We start from the raw sequence: 19,204 nt of genomic DNA, 5'->3' as shown, positions 1-19,204 counted from the left end.
CCACCCTAGAGATACCGCCCCCCCCACACCCCCAACCCTGCTTCTCGGTGCTGCTGGAGAAGGGGGAGCCGGCCTGCTGGTGGGGTAGTGAGTAAAGCCAAGAATTAGAGCCAGGACTTCTGGGTTCTTTCCCAGCTCTGGGAGGGGAGTGGTGCCTAGTGGTCATAGCAGGGGGGGCTGGGAGCCAGGACTCCTGGGTTCTCTCCCCCTGCCTCTGGGACGGGAGTGGGGGCTGGTGGGTTACAGCAGGGGGGCTGGGAGCCAGGACTCCTGGGTTCTTTCCCCGGCTCTGGGAAGGCAGTGAGGGCTGGTGGGTTAGAGCAGCGGGGGCTGGGAGCCAGGACTCCTGAGTTCTCTCCCCGGCTCTGGGAGGGGAGTGGGGGCTGGTGGGTTAGAGCAGGGGGGGGCTGGGAGACAGGACTCCTGGGTTCTCTCCCTGGCTCTGGGAGGGGAGTGGGGGCTAGTAGACCAGAACAGTTCCATACTCATTTCAGGACAGCTCCTGACTTGCGGGGCAGCTGCCGTGCCGTCACCTGGGTACCTCTGTAGTGGCAAAGGCCTGTGTTATCCAGGATGCCCACGAGCCCCCTTCTAGCCTTGAAATCAAAGAGGAGGAAACCCTGCTGGGAGGTATTCAGAGAGCCCATTCGGGGGGGTGGGAGCCCTGCTCTGGAGAAGGGACTGACCTATACGGCCTCCCAGTGCTCACTACAGACCGACCCCAAAGACTGGACCTGACTCCAGCCTGCTGAGAGCCGAGTCCCGCCCTTGGCCCTCTCTGCAGTTAGGCTGCCCTGCCTGGCTTTGTCCTAGCAAACCCCCCTCCCTGCAGGCAAGGCCAAGGCCCGGGCAGTGTGGATGGGCCCTGCCCAGAAGGGAACAAATCCTCTCTCTCAGCCGCTTGACCAGAAGGGTCCACAACACTCCCCCAGGCCAGTCTCAACCCTTCCTCCCATGGACCACTACCCCCATCTGAAAAAATGGATGGAGCTGGGGAAGGACTAGCCAGGGATCTGGAGTGCAGCGGGGGATCTAGGGTGCAGCAGGAGACCTTGAAGGGGTGTTTGGGGATCTAGGAGGGGTCTTTAATGCAGGGACCCCAGTTGCAGATGGGGATCTATGAGGGGATCTTGGGTGCAGAGGGGGATCTAAGAGGGGATCCAGGGTGTAGCAGGGGACCTAGGAGGGTGTTTGGGGACCGGGGGGGGGGGAATTCACGCAGGGACCTGGGGTGCAATGGGGGATCTAGGACTCAGTGTTTGGGGATCTAGGAGAGGGGGTTAATGCAGGCACCCAGGGTGCAGCAGGGAACCTAGAAGGGATGTTTGGGGATCAAGGAGGGGTGTTTAACACAGGGATCTGGGATGCAGTGTGGGATCTAGGAAGGGATCCAGGGTGCAGCAGAGGATCTAGGAGGGGATCCAGGGTGTAAGGGGGGATCTAGGAGGGGATCTTGGGTGCAGAGGGCAATCTAGGATGGGATCTGGGGTGTAACTGGGGATCTAGGAGGAGATCTGGGGTGCAGCAGAGGATCTAGGAGGGGATCCGGGGTGTAAGTGTGGATCTAGGAGGGGATCTTGGGTGCAGAGGGCAATCTAGGAGGAGATCTGGGGTGCAGCAGAGGATCTAGGAGGGGATCTCAGGTGCAGAGGGGGATCTAGGAGGGGATCTGGGGTGTAACTGGGGATCTAGGAGGGGATCCAGGGTGCAGAGGATGGATCTGGGGTGTAAGGCGGGATCTAGGAGGGGATCTGGGGTGTGGAGGGGGATCTAGGAGGGGATCCGAGGGGCGGAGGGTGGATCTAGGACTCAGGGGGTCCGGGGTGTAAGGGGTTATCTAGGAGGGGATCTAGGGTGTAAGGGGGGATCTAGGACTCAGGGTATCCGGGGTGTAACGGGGGATCTAGGAGGGGATCTGGGGTGTGGAGGATGATCTAGGAGGGGATCCGGGTGTAAGGGTGGATCTAGGAGGGGATCTGGGGTGTGGAGGGGGGATCTAGGACTCAGGGGATCCGGGGTGTAAAGGGGGATCTAGGAGGGGATCCGAGGTGTTGAGGAAGATCTAGGAGGGGGTCCGGGTGTAAGGGGGGACCTAGGAGGGGATCCGAGGTGTAAGGGGGGATCTAGGACTCAGGGGATCCGGGGTGTAAGGGGGGATCTAGGAGGGGATCCGGGGTGTAAGGAGGGATCTAGGAGGGGATCCGGGGTGTGGAGGGGGATCTAGGAGGGGATCCGGGGTGTAAGGGGGGATCTAGGAGGGGGTCTGGGATGTGGAGGATGATCTAGGAGGGGATCCGGGTGTAAGGGTGGATCTAGGAGGGGATCTGGGGTGTGGAGGGGGATCTAGGAGGGGATCCAGGGTGTAAGGGGGGATCTAGGAGGGGGTCCAGGGTGCAGAGGGTGGATCTAGGAGGTGATCAGGGGTGTGGAGGATGATCTAGGAGGGGATCAGGGGTGTAAGGGAGGATCTAGGAGGGGATCTGGGGTGTGGAGGGGGATCTAGGAGGGGATCCGGGGTGTAAGGGGGGATCTAGGAGGGGGTCCGGGGTGCAGAGGGTGGATCTAGGAGGGGATCCCGGGTGTAAGGGGGGATCTAGGAGGGGATCAGGGGTGTAAGGGGGGATCTAGGAGGGGATCTGGGGTGTGGAGGATGATCTAGGAGGGGATCAGGGGTGTAAGGGAGGATCTAGGAGGGGATCTGGGGTGTGGAGGGGGATCTAGGAGGGGATCCGGGGTGTAAGGGGGGATCTAGGAGGGGGTCCGGGGTGCAGAGGGTGGATCTAGGAGGGGATCCCGGGTGTAAGGGTGGATCTAGGAGGGGGTCCGGGGTGTAAGGGGGGATCTAGGAGGGGATCTGGGGTGCGGAGGGGGATCTAGGAGGGGATCTGAGGGGCGGAGGGTGGATCTAGGAGGGGATCAGGGTTGTAAGGGGGATCTAGGACTCAGGGGATCCGGGGGATCTAGGAGAGGTTTAGCGGGGGACCCAGGGGGTGTTTGGGGACCTGGGGTGGGGGCGATTGGCGCAGGGACCCGGCCCCCAGCGGTTCCCCTGGGCACTTGGGAAGCCGCCGGCGCCGCAGGTTCCGCCCGTGGGAACGCGGCCGCCTTTGATCGCGGCCCAGCGCCGCGCCACGTGGTGGGAACCGGGCCCCGGGCCCCCTCCGGCTCCCCACGCGCCCTGGCACCTGCCCCACATCACAGCGCCCCGCGCCGCCCTCCGCACTTCAAACGCGTGCGACGCGGCGGGGGGCAGCGCAGCCCTGGGGCTGAGCGCAGAGACTGCTGCCGGCGGAGCTGGGGGGCAGGGACAGGCAGAGCTGGGGGACAGGGATAGGGGTATCTGGGGGACATGGACAGGTGTATCTGGGGGGCAGGGACAGGCAGAGCTGGGGGGCAGGGACAGGTGTATCTGGGGGGCAGGGACAGGCAGAGCTGGGGGACAGGGACAAGTGTATCTGGGGGACAGGGACAGGCAGAGCTGGGAGACATGGATAGGTGTATCTGGGGGACAGGGACAGGCAGAGCTGGGGGACAGGGACAGGCAGAGGGGACAGGCAGAGCTGGGGGACAGGGACAGGCACAGGGGACAGGCAGAGCTGGGGGACAGGGACAAGTGTATCTGGGGGACAGGGACAGGCAGAGCTGGGGGACAGGGACAGGCAGAGGGGACAGGCAGAGCTGGGGGACAGGGACAGGCAGAGCTGGGGGGACATGGATAGGTGTATCTGGGGGACAGGGACAGGCAGAGCTGGGGGACAGGGACAGGCAGAAGGGACAGGCAGAGCTGGGGGACATGGACAGTATATCTGGGGGACAGGGACAGGCAGAGCTGGGGGACATGGATAGGGGTATCTGGGGGACAGGGACAGGCAGAGCTGGGGGACAGGGACAGGCAGAAGGGACAGGCAGAGCTGGGGGTCATGGACAGTATATCTGGGGGACAGGGACAGGCAGAGCTGGGGGACATGGATAGGTATATCTAGGGGACAGGGACAGGCAGAGCTGAGGGACAGGGACAGGCAGAGGGGACAGGCCGAGCTGGGGGACATGAACAGGTGTATCTGGGGGACAGGGACAGGCAGAGGGGACAGGCAGAGCTGAGGGACAGGGACAGGTATATCTGGGGGACAGGGACAGGCAAAGCTGGGGGACAGGCACAATCACAGGGGACAGGCAGAGTTGGGGGAGAGGCACAGAGGACAGGCAGAGCTGGGGGACAGGGACAGGCAGAGGGGACAGGCAGAGCTGGGGGACAGGGACAGGCAGAGCTGGGGGACAGGCACAATCACAGGGAACAGACAGAGCTGGGGGACAGTCACAGAGGACAGGCAGAGCTGGGGGACAGGGACAGGCACAGGGGACAGGCAGAGCTGGGGGACAGGGACTGGTATATCTGGGGGACAGGGACAGGCAGAGGTGTGTGGAATGGACAGGTGGAGCTGGGTGACAGGGAAGGTAGATCTGGGTTATGGGAACAGGGACAAGCAGAGCCAGGTAACGTGGGCAGGTAGATCTGGGTGACAGGGAGAGGCAGAGCTGGGTGAGATGCACAGGTACATCTGGGTAACAGGGACAGGTAGAGCTGGGTGACAGGGACAGGCAGAGCTGGGTGACAGGAACAGGTAGAGCTTGGTGACAGGCAGGCGGAGGTAAGTGGAATGGACTGGTATTGCTGGGGGACATGGACAGGCAGAGCTAGGGGACATGGACAGGTAGATCTAAGTGACAGAGAGGCAGAAGTGAGTGGAATAGACTAGTAGAGCTGGGTGAGAGGGACAGGCAGAGCCGAGTGACAGGTACAGGCAGAGCTGGGTGACAGGTAGATCTGGGTGACATGGACAGGTAGATCTGTGTGACACACAGATAGATGGATTCAATACCCTAAGTGCACTGGCTATTGCATAAGACCTTTATTATATGCCAGCGATGAAGGTGGGGAGACCCTTAGCGTGAGGTGCACAAAAGACAGACCCGTGCGCAGCCCCATATACTCCAGTCGCTGGAAACCCCTTGCAGAGGCTGAGCAGCCAGCAGGCACCTCTCGCTCTAGCCAGGGCTGCAGCCGCCCAACTGGGCCGTTTTTGGGCTGGCGTTTATCTCCATAACCCCGAGGGCTGTTTGCAAAACCAGACCAGTTTAACCTCACACACAAACCAACAGTCTTGCTAATTTTCACAACACGACCGGCCCTAATGCAGACGCAGTTACACCGGCACGAAGGTGCTTCGCAGGTCTCCTGCCCCCTCACTAGGAGTTTTACTGATTGAACTACGAAAAAATTGCAAACACACCCAAGCAAAACGGCTCAGGAACACGGTTGTTGCTTAGATTCCTGGATTCCTAGAGTCAAAGGCCAGCGGGTGACCCCCGTGATCATTTGGTGTTGTGGCTCTCCACCCCCTCCTGTCTTGATTGGAAAATTCCCTTGATGGGGAGAGAACCCACCAGGGCCTTGGGAAGCTAGTTATGTGTCTCCAGCCTGAACTGGTTCAGCTTTCAGCCGGTGGATCTTGGTAGACCTTTGTCTGCTGGATCAAAGAGGCTGTTATTAAGTATTTGCTCCCTATGTGTGTACTTATAGACTGGGATCAAATGCCCCCTTAACCTCCCTTATTAATGATCTGGACGATGGGATGGATTGCACCCTCAGCAAGTTGGCAGACGACACTAAACTGGGGCAGAGGTAGATACGCTGGAGGGCAGGGTTTGGGTCCAGAGTGACCTAGACAAATTGGAGGATTGGGCCAAAAGAAATCTGATGAGGTTCAACAAGGACAAGTGCAGAGTCCTGCACTTCGGATGGAAGAATCCCATTCACTGTTACAGACTAGGGACCGAATGGCTGGGCAGCAGTTCTGCAGAAAAGGACCTGGGGGTTACCGCAGACGAGAAGCTGGCTATGAGTCAATAGTGTACCCTTATTGCCAAGAAGGTTAATGGCATTTTGGGCTGTATAAGTAGGGGCATTGCCAGCGGATCGAGGGACATGATCATTCCCCTCTATTCAACATTGGTGAGGCCACATCTGGAGTAGTGTGTCCAGTTTTAGGCCCCACACTACAAGAAGGATGTGGACAATTGGAGAGAGTCCAGCGGAGGGCAACAAAAATGATTAGGGGGCTGGAGCACATGACTTATGAGGAGAGGCTGAGGGAACTGGGATTGTTTAGTCTGCAGAAGAGAAGAGTGAGGGGGGATTTGATAGCTGCTTTCAACTACTTGAAGGGGGGTCCAAAGAGGATGGAGCTCGGCTGTTCTCAGTGGTGGCAGATAACAGAACAAGGAGCAATGATCTCAAGTTGCAGTGGGGGAGGTCTAGGTTGGATATTAGGAAACACTATTTCACTAGGACAGTGGTGAAGCACTGGAATGGTTCCCTAGGGAGGTGGTGGAATCTCCTTCCTTAGATGTCTTTAAGGTCAGGCTTGACAAAGCCCTGGCTGGGGTGATTTAGTTGGGGATTGGTCCTGCTTTGAGCAGGGGGTTGGACTAGATATCTCCTGAGGTCCCTTCCAACCCTGATCTTCTATGGTTCCACTTACAGACCGGGATCAAATCCTCTCTTTACCTCCTCTTTGCTAAACTCTCACTCTCTAAACCACGTTTGCACCTCTCCTGCGAAGCCTCTGCCGTTCTTCAATAAGAGTGGGATCTTTTCCTGATAGAACCAGTCCAGTACAGAGTGGCTGTAGTTATGGGGCACAAAGCAAAGCATTTCCAGTGTGGGAATCCCTACACCAGTATAAGCACTTTCATCCCGGTATAACTGGAGGAGTTTTCCCAGCGTACTTAAATCAGCCCACATTTTAAGCATACCCAGGCAAGATGCAGCCATTTGACTTAAATCCTCTTTGAAACCAGTTTCGTTAAACTGGTGCAAGCTGCTGTGTGGATGGCTGTACGGCCTTGTCTACATGGGAAAGCGGTCTCGGATAAAGGCCAACAGGAATGTAGCCAAATCTGGTTATAGCAATGGGGATAAATATCTCCCACCCCTTTTGGTTTAGTGTATGTCATTTAGGGAGCGCGCGCACACACACACACAGACATTTGTCCACCAGGATCGTGTCCACACAGGGGTTAACCAGATATAACTGGAGCTTGGGGACAGGGCAATCTTCCTCCACAGCCTGGGGTGTGGCACAGATGCTGGGATCGCTAGTCAATTCCATGCTTGAGGCTAACTCAATACCGAGGTACCAGGGTGAAACTGGCAGGCTGGTGCGACAGTGGGGGACATCGCCATTAACCCCTTCCCCTGCCGATGCCCCCTGATTTCAGCGAACCCTGGCTCATCTCCACTTGGCTCAAAGCAGTCCATGGCTCAGTTTGGAGCCAGCCCACTTCCAGGTACAGACATGGGGAGGGGAGAGACCCCCAAAACTCAAATATGGGTGGAGAGACACCCCCAGATAAAGACATGGGAAGGGAGAGACCCCCCAAAACTCAAATATGGGGGGAGAGACACCTCCAGATACAGATATGGGGAGGGGAGAGACCCCCAAAACTCAGGTATGGGGGAGAGACACCCCCAGATACAGACCTGTGGGAGGGAGAGACCCCCAAACTCAGGTCCAGGTGAGAGACATCCTCAGATACAGACATGGGGAAGGAGAGACCCCCAAAACTCAAATATCGGGGAGAGACACCTCCAGATACAGACATGGGGAGGGGAGAGACCCCCAAAACTCAGGTATAGGAGAGAGACACCTCCAGATACAGACATGGAGGAGAGAGAGGCCCCCCCAAACTCATGTCCAGGGGAGAGACACCCCCAGATACAGATATGGAGGAGGGAGAGACCCCCCAAAACTCAGCTATGGGGGAGAGGGGCCCCCCCAGACACAGACATGGCACAGGAGGAGACACCCCCTGACACACAGGACGTGGAGGAGGGGGACCCCTTACAATGACACAGATATGAGCAACGCCCCCCAAAAGACAGATATGGGGGAGAGACCCGCAGACACAGACACGGGGGAGGGGGCCCCCACAATGACACAGCTATGGGGGAAGGAGAGACCCCCCCAAATACAGAAACGGGGGTTCCCAGCCCCTCTCTATTCCTGCTCCCTTTGGAGGCTGGTTCCAAACAGGCGGGGGGAGAGGGGGCAAGGCCGGATTTGGGCGGAGTTTGTTCCCTCCCCCCTCTGCCCCCGCCTCCCCGCTGAGCCCCTATGGCAGGATGTCCCGTGCTGGGCACGAGCTGTCCAGCCTGCCCCCATCTCCCAGCGAGGTGTGAACAGGAGGCGCCGGGAGGGAGAAGGGGGGCGGGGGCTGCCAGCAGGTGTCGGGGGCGGGGGACGGGGGTGGAGATCACAGGGGCGTGTGGACAGCACGGGCCCAGCACGGGAGACCCCCCATCGTCGCCCCAGCCTGGCTGCTCCGCCCCCTCCCGCTGGGCAACAGCTGGGAACATCTGTCCGCGCCTCGCCTGGCCGCCCCCCACACACAGGTGGCCGGGAGGGGATCAAAGGGACCGAGATAGATAGATAGATAGATAGATATATAGATAGATAAAGGGGGTGTCTGGGGATAGATAGATAGATAAAGGGGGTGGATGGGAATAGATAGATAGATAGATAGATAGAGGGGGTATCTGGGGATGGATAGATAGATAGATAGATAGATAAAGGGAGTGTCTGGGGATAGATAGATAGATAGATAGATAGATAGACGGGGTGGATGGGAATAGATAGATAGATAAAGGGGGTGTCTGAGGATAGATAGATAGATAGATAGAGGGGGTATCTGGGGATGGATAGATAGATAGATAAAGGGGGTGTCTGGAGATAGATAGATAGATAGATGGGGTGGATGGGAATAGATAGATAGATAAAGGGGGTGTCTGAGGATAGATAGATAGATAGATAGAGGGGGTATCTGGGGATGGATAGATAGATAAAGGGGGTGTCTGGAGATAGATAGATAGATAGAGGGGGTATCTGGGGATAGATAGATAGATAAAGGGGGTGTCTGGGGATAGATAGATAGATAGATAGATAGATGGGGTGGATGGGAATAGATAGATAAAGGGGGTGTCTGAGGATAGATAGATAAATAAAGGGGGTGTCTGGAGATAGATAGATAGAGGGGGTGGATGGGAATAGATAGATAGATAGAGGGGGTGTCTGAGGAAAGATAGATAGATAGATAGATAGATAAAGGGGGTGTCTGGAGATAGATAGATAGAGGGGTGGATGGGAATAGATAGATAGAGGGGGTATCTGGGGATGGATAGATAGATAAAGGGGGTGTCTGGAGATAGATAGATAGATAGAGGGGGTGGATGGGGATAGATAGAGGGGATGTCTGGGGATAGATAGATAGATAGAGGGGGTGTCTGGGGATGGATAGATAGCTAGATAGATAAAGTGGGTATCTGGGGATAGATAGATAGATGGGGTGGATGGGGATAGATAGATAGAGGGGATGTCTGGGGATAGATAGATAGAGGGGGTGGATGGGGATACATAGATAGAGGGGATGTCTGGGGATAGATAGATAGAGGGGTGGATGGGGATAGATAGAGGAAGTGTCTGGGGTTAGATAGATAGAGGGGGTGTTTGCAGATAGATAGATAGATATAGGGGGTGTCTGTGGATAGATAGATAGATAGATAGATAGATAGATAGAGGGGGTGTTTGCAGATAGATAGATAGATAGAGGGTTGTCTGTGGATAGATAGATAGATAGAGGGGGTGTCTGAGGATAGATTAGATAGATAGAGGGGGTGTCTGTGAATAGATAGATAGAGGGGTGGATGGGGATAGCTAGATAGAGAAAGTGTCTGGGGATAGATAGATAGCTAGATAGAGAGGGTGTCTGAGGATTGATAGATAGATAGATAGAGAGGGTGTCTGAGGATAGATAGATAGCGGGGACCCTGATCTCTGTCGGGGTCTGTGCAGTGCCGGACATGACTGGCCCCTGATCTTTGCACCTGGTTGTTTCACCCCAACGCCAGCCCTCCCCCCTTCTTCTCAAGCCCAGCATGGGGTAAGAGGGAGCAAATATTGATTGATGACACAAGACCCCCCTCGAATTTCCCCCCTCCCCTGACACCCTGTTCATGTGGGACCCGCCATTGCTAATGTAATACCTCTCCCCCCCAGTCCCTCCCCGCTCCCCCTGATCGCCTCAGGCACCGTCACTCCAGTTCATCCTGCCAGCAGCCCCCTGGGCGCTGTGCTCCCCCTCCCCACGACAGGACCCAAGATCACTGATTTGGGGGAGCTCTCTCATTGATCCTCCCGCCTTAGTGTGTGTGTGGGGGGCAGGCAGCCACAGGGGGTGTCCTGTACAGGGATGATAACCTCCTCCCCATCTCCGGGCCAGGGAGCCCCATAGGGGTCGCAGATGGCCGTGGTATTGTGGGGGAGGGGGCAACCCCTTGGGGGGGGGAGCAGCCTCCTTTCAGGGTGGTAGAGGGCTCCCAAGTCTCCCCAGAGCTGGGGGACCCCTGCTCCCCATCCTCCTAGGGTGCAAAGATAGGGGGTCACCAGGCTCCTCCCGCTCCCAGCCACACACAGGGATTCCTGGCAAAGGGGGGGCGGTTCCCAGCAACCCTCCCAGCCCATAATCATGGAGGTGTTAATGAGCAGCACGTGTCCCCTCCCTCCAGCCGCCTGCGAATTGCAAAGATCCCTTTGATCTGCCGGCCCTTCCTAGCCCCATTCCCACTGACACCTGGGGGGAAAGGGGCCCAGGCCGGTGGGTGGAGGGGAGGTGCAAACTTTCCCAAGAGATCCAGCCTCAGCCCCCAGTCCCAGCCACCCAGGGTTACCTGTGTGCCTCCCATGAATTGGTATGATTCCCGTCAATATCACAGGGTTACCTGTATGTGCCTCATAGATCGGTATGATACACGTCAATATCACAGGGTTACCTATGTGTGCCCCATGGATCTGTATGATACATGTAACCCTGTGATATTGACGTGTATCATACCGATCTATGAGGCACATACAGGTAACCCTGTGATATTGATGGGTATCATACAGATCCATGGGGCACACATAGGTAACCCTGTGATATTGACGTGTATCATACCGATCTATGAGGCACACACATGTAACCCTGTGATATTGACGTGTATTATAAAGATCCATGGGGCACACACAGGTAACCCTGTGATATTGATGGGTATCATACAGATCCATGGGGCACACACAGGTAACCCTGTGATATTGACGTGTATTATAAAGATCCATGGGGCACACACAGGTAACCCTGTGATATTGACGTGTGTGTGCCTCATAGATCGGTATGATACACGTCAATATCACAGGGTTACCTGTGTGTGCCCCATGGATCTGTATGATACCCATCAATATCACAGGGTTACCTGTGTGTGCCCCATGGATCTTTATAATACACGTCAATATCACAGGGTTACCTGTGTGTGCCCCATGGATCTTTATAATACACGTCAATATCACAGGGTTACCTGTGTGTGCCCCATAGATCCGTATGACACATGTCAATATCACAGGGTTACCTGTGTGTGCCTCATAGATTAGTATGATACACGTCAATATCACAGGGTTACCTGTGTGTGCCCCACAGATCTGTATAATACACGTCAATATCACAGGGTTACATGTGTGTGCCTCATAGATTGGTATGATACACGTCAATATTACAGGGTTACCTGTGTGTGCCCCACAGATCTGTATGATACATGTCAATATCACAGGGTTACCTGTGTGTGCCCCATAGATCCGAATGACACATGTCAATATCACAAGGCTACCTGTGTGGAAGGACTGGCGTGGGGAGGAAATTCTGGGCTCCCAATGGTCTCTCTGCCCCAGCAAAGAAAGACAGGGCCAACACACCGGCCGGCGGTCCAAACCAGCCCAGGTCCCATTGGAAATACGATGCCAGTTTTACACAGGGAGGTGCCACTTTTACATGGGAACAAACTGGCCCAAGGGCTGGTGGCCTGTCCATCGCTCAGCAGCCTGGAGACCGTCCGACAGATGTTTTAGCCCAAAGGGGCTCAACAAGGGTGTTTGTACCCCTGGGGGTATGCAGAGGTCTTCTAGGGGTCCATCAAGTCGGCTAGAGAGTTGCCTAGTTTTACCACCGGCTACATAAAAATCACAAGCGAAGTCAGAACAATGAAAATTTCACACAATGACTTCAGCTCCGCGGCTCTTCGCATTGCAATTATCCCGACTGTTAACGATCATTGAATTATTATCATCCTGGCAGTAGCCAGTTAATACTATCGTCGTTAGTCATAAGCCAGAACAGTTCGCCTGAGTCCGGCCCACCCATTTCAGCCCGGGGCCATGGGCTGAGAGCGTGTGCGACATGCGCTCGCTGGGAACTCAATCGGGCCTCAGTTTCCCCGAGTTCCAGGGACCCGGCCCCATCAGCTCCCAGGGATCCGGCCCCTCCAACCCCTTTCCCTTGTTGTCTCCGGCTTGTCCAGTCGCGCTTCGCCGGGTAGTTTAATTAAAGGGTCAGTGAGCAAACCTATTAAAGGCCCCTCTGCCTCACATGCTCAGGTGGGGGGGTTATTAGAGAGGGGGGATTAGTGAGCCAGGAGGCAGCACTAATCCCCCACTGCCCCCCCAACCTGCCATCCTTGGCTGCTCGCTGCAGCTAAGCCCCTTCGTGGCGGGGCAGAAGCAAGGCCTGCACATGCCATCGGGGGTCCCTGGCCTCTGTCATGGGGGGAAGTGGGTCAGAAGCAGAACAATGACGGGGGGTGGGGGAGAGATCAAAGCCCAACAGGGATTTGTGCCCAGTCCTCAAGGTTCTTCGCCCCAGTGCACTTCTCCCCACAACCCCACATGTGAGGATCCCTCCATCTATCCCCATATATACCCATCTATACAATCTATCCCCATCCACCCCCTATCTATCTATCTAGCCCCATCCATATCTATTTATCTATCCCCATCCACCCCCTCTATCTATCTATCTATCTATCCCCATCCACCCCCTCTATCTATCTATCCCCATCCATCCCCTCTATCTATCTATCTATCTATCCCCATCCGCCCCCTCTATCTATCTATCTATCTATCCCCATCCACCCCCTCTATCTATCTATCTATCTCCATCCACCCCTCTATCTATCTGTCCCCAGACACCTCCTCTATCTATCTATCTATCTACACACACACACATCCTCTATTTATCCCCATCCACTCCATCTATTTATCCATCCGTCTATCCCCATATACCTCCTCTATCTATCGCCCTCCACCTCCTCTATCTGTCTATTCATCTATCTATCTATTCCCATACACCTCCTCTATCTATCTATCCCCATCCACTCCATCTATCTATCCATCTATCCCCATATACCTCCTCTATCTATCTATCGCCGTCCACCCCCTCTATCTATCCATCTATCTGTCCCCATACACCTCCTCTATCTCTCTCTCTATCCACACACCCCCTCTCTTTGTACCTAGCTCTGTCCCCTTTCAGAGTAGCACCCCCTAGTGGTAAGGGGGGATAGTATGACAACGAGAGGCAGCTTGTGTGGGCTGAGTTCATGCTCCCCTCTATCCCCCACCAGCTCCCTGTGTGCCACCCCCGTCCCCCTCTACTTCAGGGGCTCCTGCCCCTCCCCCATCCGCCCTTGGCATGGGTTCTGTCTGTGTGCCCCCCATGTCCTCCTCCCCCTGTGGCAGGGAACCCCCCCACACCAGGGTCTCTGTGTGCCTTCCATTCTGCCCCCCAGGGGCTATGTGTGTCTCCCTCCCAGCCCCTCATCCCCCATGCCAGGGACCATGTGTCCCCCCTATTCCCCACCTTGCCAAGGGCTCTGTGCCCCCCCAATCCTCCTCCGTGCTGTGTGCCCCACAGCCCTCCCCCCATACTAGTGACCCCCGTTCTCTCCCCCTCCCTCCATGCCAGCCTTGTTAGCCTCCTCCATTGGACTCACTCCCCAGAGCCCCGTTATCCAGTGGTGGTGAGTCCCACAGGCTAAGCCATGCCCGGAGGTGTGAAAAAGGTCTCCCCGGTCTCTCCATTGAGAATCCACCCCCCCACCACATCCATTCCTCCAGCCGCCCCCACAAACACACCTCCCTCACCTGTAGGATGGGGACGCGGGGAGTGGGGGGTGCAGCATCTCAGACTGTCACTTCTGGGGTGGGGCTTCTGGCTCAGGGCCGGGGGGCACTTGGAAACGGGGCAAGCCAAGTGACTATTAGCCTCTGGGGTCCTCAGAGGGCAAAGGCTTTAACCCCCCCTGCTTTGGGGGGGTTATTAGGGGCTGCAGAAGCCCTCCCAGGGACGGCCACCCGGGGCCCTCCTGCCCTGCCCTATGCAGTGCGCCCCCTAGTGGGGATCCTGGAGTATGCGCCGTTACCCACCGCTGTTAGCGCTAAGCCCCAGCATTAGCTGCCCAGCAATCGCCTGCCACACCATGAACTAAACCACGTCTGGGGCCTGCAGGCACCCGTGACTGTGTGCGCCACACGCTGACTTAGGCCACTCAAGCTAAGGGTTGATCGGATGCCAGGACAAGACCGGGGGGACGGGGTGAGCACGTTGATTGCACGGGAGCTGAGGACCAAAGAGGCGCAACTGGACTTGCTGTGTGATGCCCCGGAGAGCCTGGGTGGGCCCAGAGGCCGGCAGGCACAACCTGGGTGCAGACGGCGCAAGGTGGCACCATGAAGGACAGGCTTCTGCCAGGCTTCTCCGTGCGAGGGGGCTCCGAGCTCCCCGGCCTGCAGGAAATGAGCCCCAATGCAGCAAAGCTAGTGTAATGCCGCTGACTCCTGATTCACTTCGTGGTGAGTGAGTGGGGAATCGGCAACTCTGACTCCACTGGAGTGACTCTGGATTCACACCAGAGTGGGGAATCGGCAACTCTGATTCCAGTGGAGTGACTCTGGAGTCACACTGGAGTGAGCGAGAGGGGAATCGGCCCCTCTGATTCCAGTGGAGTGACTCTGGAGTCACACTGGAGTGAGCGAGAGGGGAATCGGCCCCTCTGATTCCAGTGGAGTGACTCTGGAGTCACACTGGAGTGAGCAAGAGGGGAATCAGTGCCTCTGACTCCACTGGAGTGACTCTGGATTCACACCAGAGTGAGTGGATGGGGAATCGGTGCCTCTGACTCCACTGGAGTGACTCTGGATTCACACCAGAGTGAGTGAATGGGGAATCGGTGCCTCTGATTCCAGTGGAGTGGCTCTGGATTCACACCAGAATGAGTGAATGGGGAATCGGTGCCTCTGACTCCGCTGGAGTGACTCTGGATTCACACCAGAGTGAGTGAATGGGGAATCGGTGCCTCTGATTCCAGTGGAGTGGCTCTGGATTCACACCAGAGTGAGTGAATGGGGAATCGGTGCCTCTGACTCCACTGGAGTGACTCTGGATTCACACCAGAGTGAGTGAATGGGGAATTGGCACCTCTGACTCCACTGGAGTGACTCTGGATTCACACCAGAGTGAGTGGATGGGGAATCGGCCCCTCTGATTCCGGTGGAGTGACTCTGGATTCACACCAGAGTGAGCAAGAGGGGAACCAGCGCCTCTGATGCCACCGGAGTGACTCCTGATTCACATGGGAGTGAGAAGAAAATAAGGCCCCACTGATGCCAGCAGGGTGACTCCAGATTCACCTGGAGGAGATCAGCCCCCCCAGGTGCTGGCAGGGGGCAGGCCGCGTGGGGCTCAGAGCCCCTCTGGCTCTCTGTGCTGTTGGGGGGCAGTGTCTTGCTCGGGGTTGGACGGCAGCGGCTTGGTCCCACAGGGGCCAGTTCCAGCCACCGGCTGCAGACCCAGCCTGGCTTCTCCCGCCGGCATCTGGCTGGGGAGGCCGCTCTGCGGGGATCGGGGCTCCGGCACCGGGCTCACGTCCCCAGATCGGCCCTGGGGGCAGGGTCCCTCCGGAGCAGGAACCAGCCCAAGTGGTGGGGTTTTGGCTGGAGAGTCAATGACGGGTTTGTTGGGGGGAAGGAGCTCTGGGTCAGCGCGTGACTCCTGAATGCTGACCGCCCAGGGCCTGTCTCCAAGCATCGGGGGGATCAGAGGAATTTGGGGGGCATTCCTCATGGCCCCAGAATTTGCTTTTCCTGGACCCAGCAGTGCCACCCACCTGGCCAACCCACAGGCCCCTGCCTGGCATTTCACCTCCGAAAATGCCCCAAGCCAGTGAGATCTCTGGGCATCGCCTCTCCGAGCAAAAGCAGCTAACCGCTGCGAGCAGGATTTGAACCTGCGCGGGCAAACCCCATTGGATTTCAAGTCCAACGCCTTAACCACTCGGCCATCGCAGCTGGGTGCCAGGGACCATCCTGCAGCTCATCGGGGTTGTTACCCAGCTACCGGCGTGAGACCGACTTCAGACCGCAAACGACAACCCCCTCCCGCTCTCACCCCGGGGGAAAACACGGGCTCAGCTACCCTAAGGCCGGAGCGGAAGAAACCCAGCGGCGAACGGCTCGCGAACGGACGCCGAGCGGCTGCCGGGCGAGCCCACAGCCCCGGCTTTGCGGCCTGGGTTTCGATGCCGACGTCAGGGGAAGGCCCTGGTTGCGGGGTCGATTGGCGGGAGGCGGCGAAGGGGAAGTATCGTTTACTGGCCCAACTTTGGGGGAAGAGGGAGACTCGTGGGCCCTGAATACGCGTGGGGCAGCGGAGCTGGGGGCTAGAGCAGACGGGTGCCCCAACGTGAATAGAGAGGGGAAATACAGCGAAGAAAAATCGGCCTGACTAAAGACGCAGGAGGTAGGCCAGGAAGGGGCTCACGCGGCCCAGCCACGCCACGGAGATGGCCTAGAAACAGTCAGGCCCAGAGACCAAATCTATGGGGCCTGTGTCCCCCACTTCCACATCTACCCGCTGCCCCCACCCCCCTCCCACATCTACCTGCCGCCCCCGTCCAGATCTACCCGGGGCAGATCATGGCCTCCCCGTGCAGCCATGGGATGCCAACTGCCCTGCCGGCCCGCCTGTAGGGTGACTGCTCTGCCCCCACCCCTGTGCAGTTTCTGTGACTCAGTTTCCCCACTCCCATGGTATGGCTACCCGCTAGCTGGGACGGGGTGATTTCCTCCTGGCTGCGGAGACCCTGAGGAGGCAGGCCTGGGGTGGCACTGGCGCCACTGTGCCCCAGGACCACCTGGAGAAACCGTGCGCCCACCGTGAAAGGTGAACTCAAAGGACAGAGAGTGAGTGTGTGTGTGTGTTTGGGGGTGGGGGGGGAGGATTACACCGGGTCTGGGCCCCACGGTCTCTTCCAGCCCGAGTCCCAGGCTTGACCGCCAAAGCCCTGGTTGCCCGGGCACAGAGGAGAGGATCCCAGATTACTGGGGTTGCCCTAGAGGAAGTGAGGGGCTGGCAAAGTAAGAGGGTGGGGACGCAGGTCGGGGGGTACAGATGCCAAAGGAAGGGGAGCAGGTGAGGCCCATGGCACCAGCTGGAATTTGGGGGGGGGGGATTCAGCAGGCTTGATGGCCAGTCCGCATTGGGGGTCACCCATCCCAGCCCCATGGGGGCAAAGGGGGGCACAGAAGTCAGCCCCAGCACCCCACCCATGGGGTTCAGGCCAGAGCCCCCCCACACACACACGAGGAAGCGGGGTGGGTAAGAGCCCTGAGCCTGGATTCAAAGGCCCTAGTGCCGGGGGGGGGGGCGCGTTTCTGCCAGAAAACCAGCCCCCTGTGCCTGGCAGCCCCACAAGGCTTGGTGCAATCACACAGGGAAGGATGAAGCAGAAAGTGACCTGGTGGTGCGCCTGTGGGGAGATGCCCCCAGGGATGGGGGCGAGGGAAGCCCTGCCCACCTCCCAGGGCACCAGTAGCAGGAAGGGAGGGTGCCCTGAGGAAAGTAACCAAACACGAGTTGATCATTAGGACTCCAGCCTCTCTCAAACTCCCAGCTACTACAATGAGCGGCGATGAAACAGCGACGTGAAAACCAGGATTCAGCCCTGACAGGAATGATGCCATCAGGGGCTCCGGCTCTTGGCAGACACAGGCAGCGGTGGTCTCACGGGGGGCAGCTCCCTCTTCTCGCAGCAATGGGCTCAGGCTCTCGGCAAACTCAGGCAGCGTTGGTCACGAGGGGCAGCCCCCCTTTCTCACAGCGAGGGGGTCAAATACTCAGCAGCCACAGCTGGGGGTAAGCTACCTGCTCCCCCAGCAACAGCCTCACGCTCTCGGCAGACACAGGCAGCAGGGGTTACTTTCACTCAGGCCCTGGGGGCCACTACCAGGATGTTGTTCTTCCCCCCTCCCGTTTTGCACGGGGCCTTTGTAAATAGGAAACGCTGTCTCCTGGCCCCCAGCTCCGTACACTGGCATGCCCACAAGTCCGTCCACTCGCGAGCCAGTCTCCCCTCCCGCCTCCGCTGGGGTCACGACTTGGAGAAGAGGGCCAACGCGGGGCCCAGGCTTAATTTGGCTGGCAGTGAAAAACTCGCCCTGTATTTCCTGGCGGAGTCAGGCCGGCGCCAACGTCCCATGGATCTCGTTAGAGCTTGGCCGGATCGATGAGCTCTCCCACCTCCCATCTCAAACTGTCCCTTCCCCTAAGCCGGCTCCTAGCGTCTTCCCACTTTAACCACCCACAGAGCTCTTGGGCGACCGCTCTGCCAGGCTGCCCGGGGCCTCGGCCAGCGCACCGGGCCGCAGGACCCCACAGAGTGAGAGCTGCCCTGCTCCCACGCTGCGACTCCCATTCAGATTGGGCCGCAGCCTGGCCCGGGGGACATACATCAAGGGGGTCCCTAACCCCCCAGGCAAGGATGAAAACCAGCCACGTTTGTGGGTGCTGCCCCCCCCCCCACAGGGCAGGGGAGCGCGTGGCTTAGAAACATCAGGTTAGTGGGGCAGGCGCTGGGTGGGCACGGGCAGCTGGAGCAGACAGTTCCCACGGTGGCAGAAGGAACGTGGACTCAGGAGGGGAGTGGGGGCTGATGGGTTAGAGCAGGGGGTCTGGGAGCCAGGACTCCTGGGTTCGCTCCCTGGCTCTGGGAGGGCAGGGGATGTAGTGGTTAGAGCAGGGGGCTGGAAACTAGGACTCCTGGGTCCTATCCCTGATTCTGGGAAGGGAGTGGGGTCTACTGGTTATAGCAGAGACTGGTGCCAGGTGGACAATAAAAGTTAGAGAGGCGCATCAGGGGGTCGGGGAAGCCCGTAGGCCATGACACTCCCTGAGACGGGGGGTGGCCCACAAAGGAGGCAGCGGATCTCACAGGGACGTTGCGGGGACG

At 57.9% G+C, this 19,204-nt stretch overlaps 1 non-coding gene across 1 annotated transcript; it reads right to left on the bottom strand.

Annotated features, from left to right (window-relative positions):
• Nucleotides 1-16,183: 16,183 nt before the first annotated feature.
• Nucleotides 16,184-16,265, bottom strand: TRNAS-UGA (transfer RNA serine (anticodon UGA)). Its single transcript has one exon. It is a non-coding gene; the product is annotated as a tRNA-Ser (tRNA).
• Between the last annotated feature and the right edge of the window lie 2,939 nt (nt 16,266-19,204).

Source organism: Gopherus flavomarginatus, chromosome 23 (genome assembly GCF_025201925.1).
Source record: "Gopherus flavomarginatus isolate rGopFla2 chromosome 23, rGopFla2.mat.asm, whole genome shotgun sequence".
NCBI classification, from domain to species: domain Eukaryota; kingdom Metazoa; phylum Chordata; order Testudines; family Testudinidae; genus Gopherus; species Gopherus flavomarginatus.
This window is presented reverse-complemented; position numbering and strand designations above follow the sequence as displayed.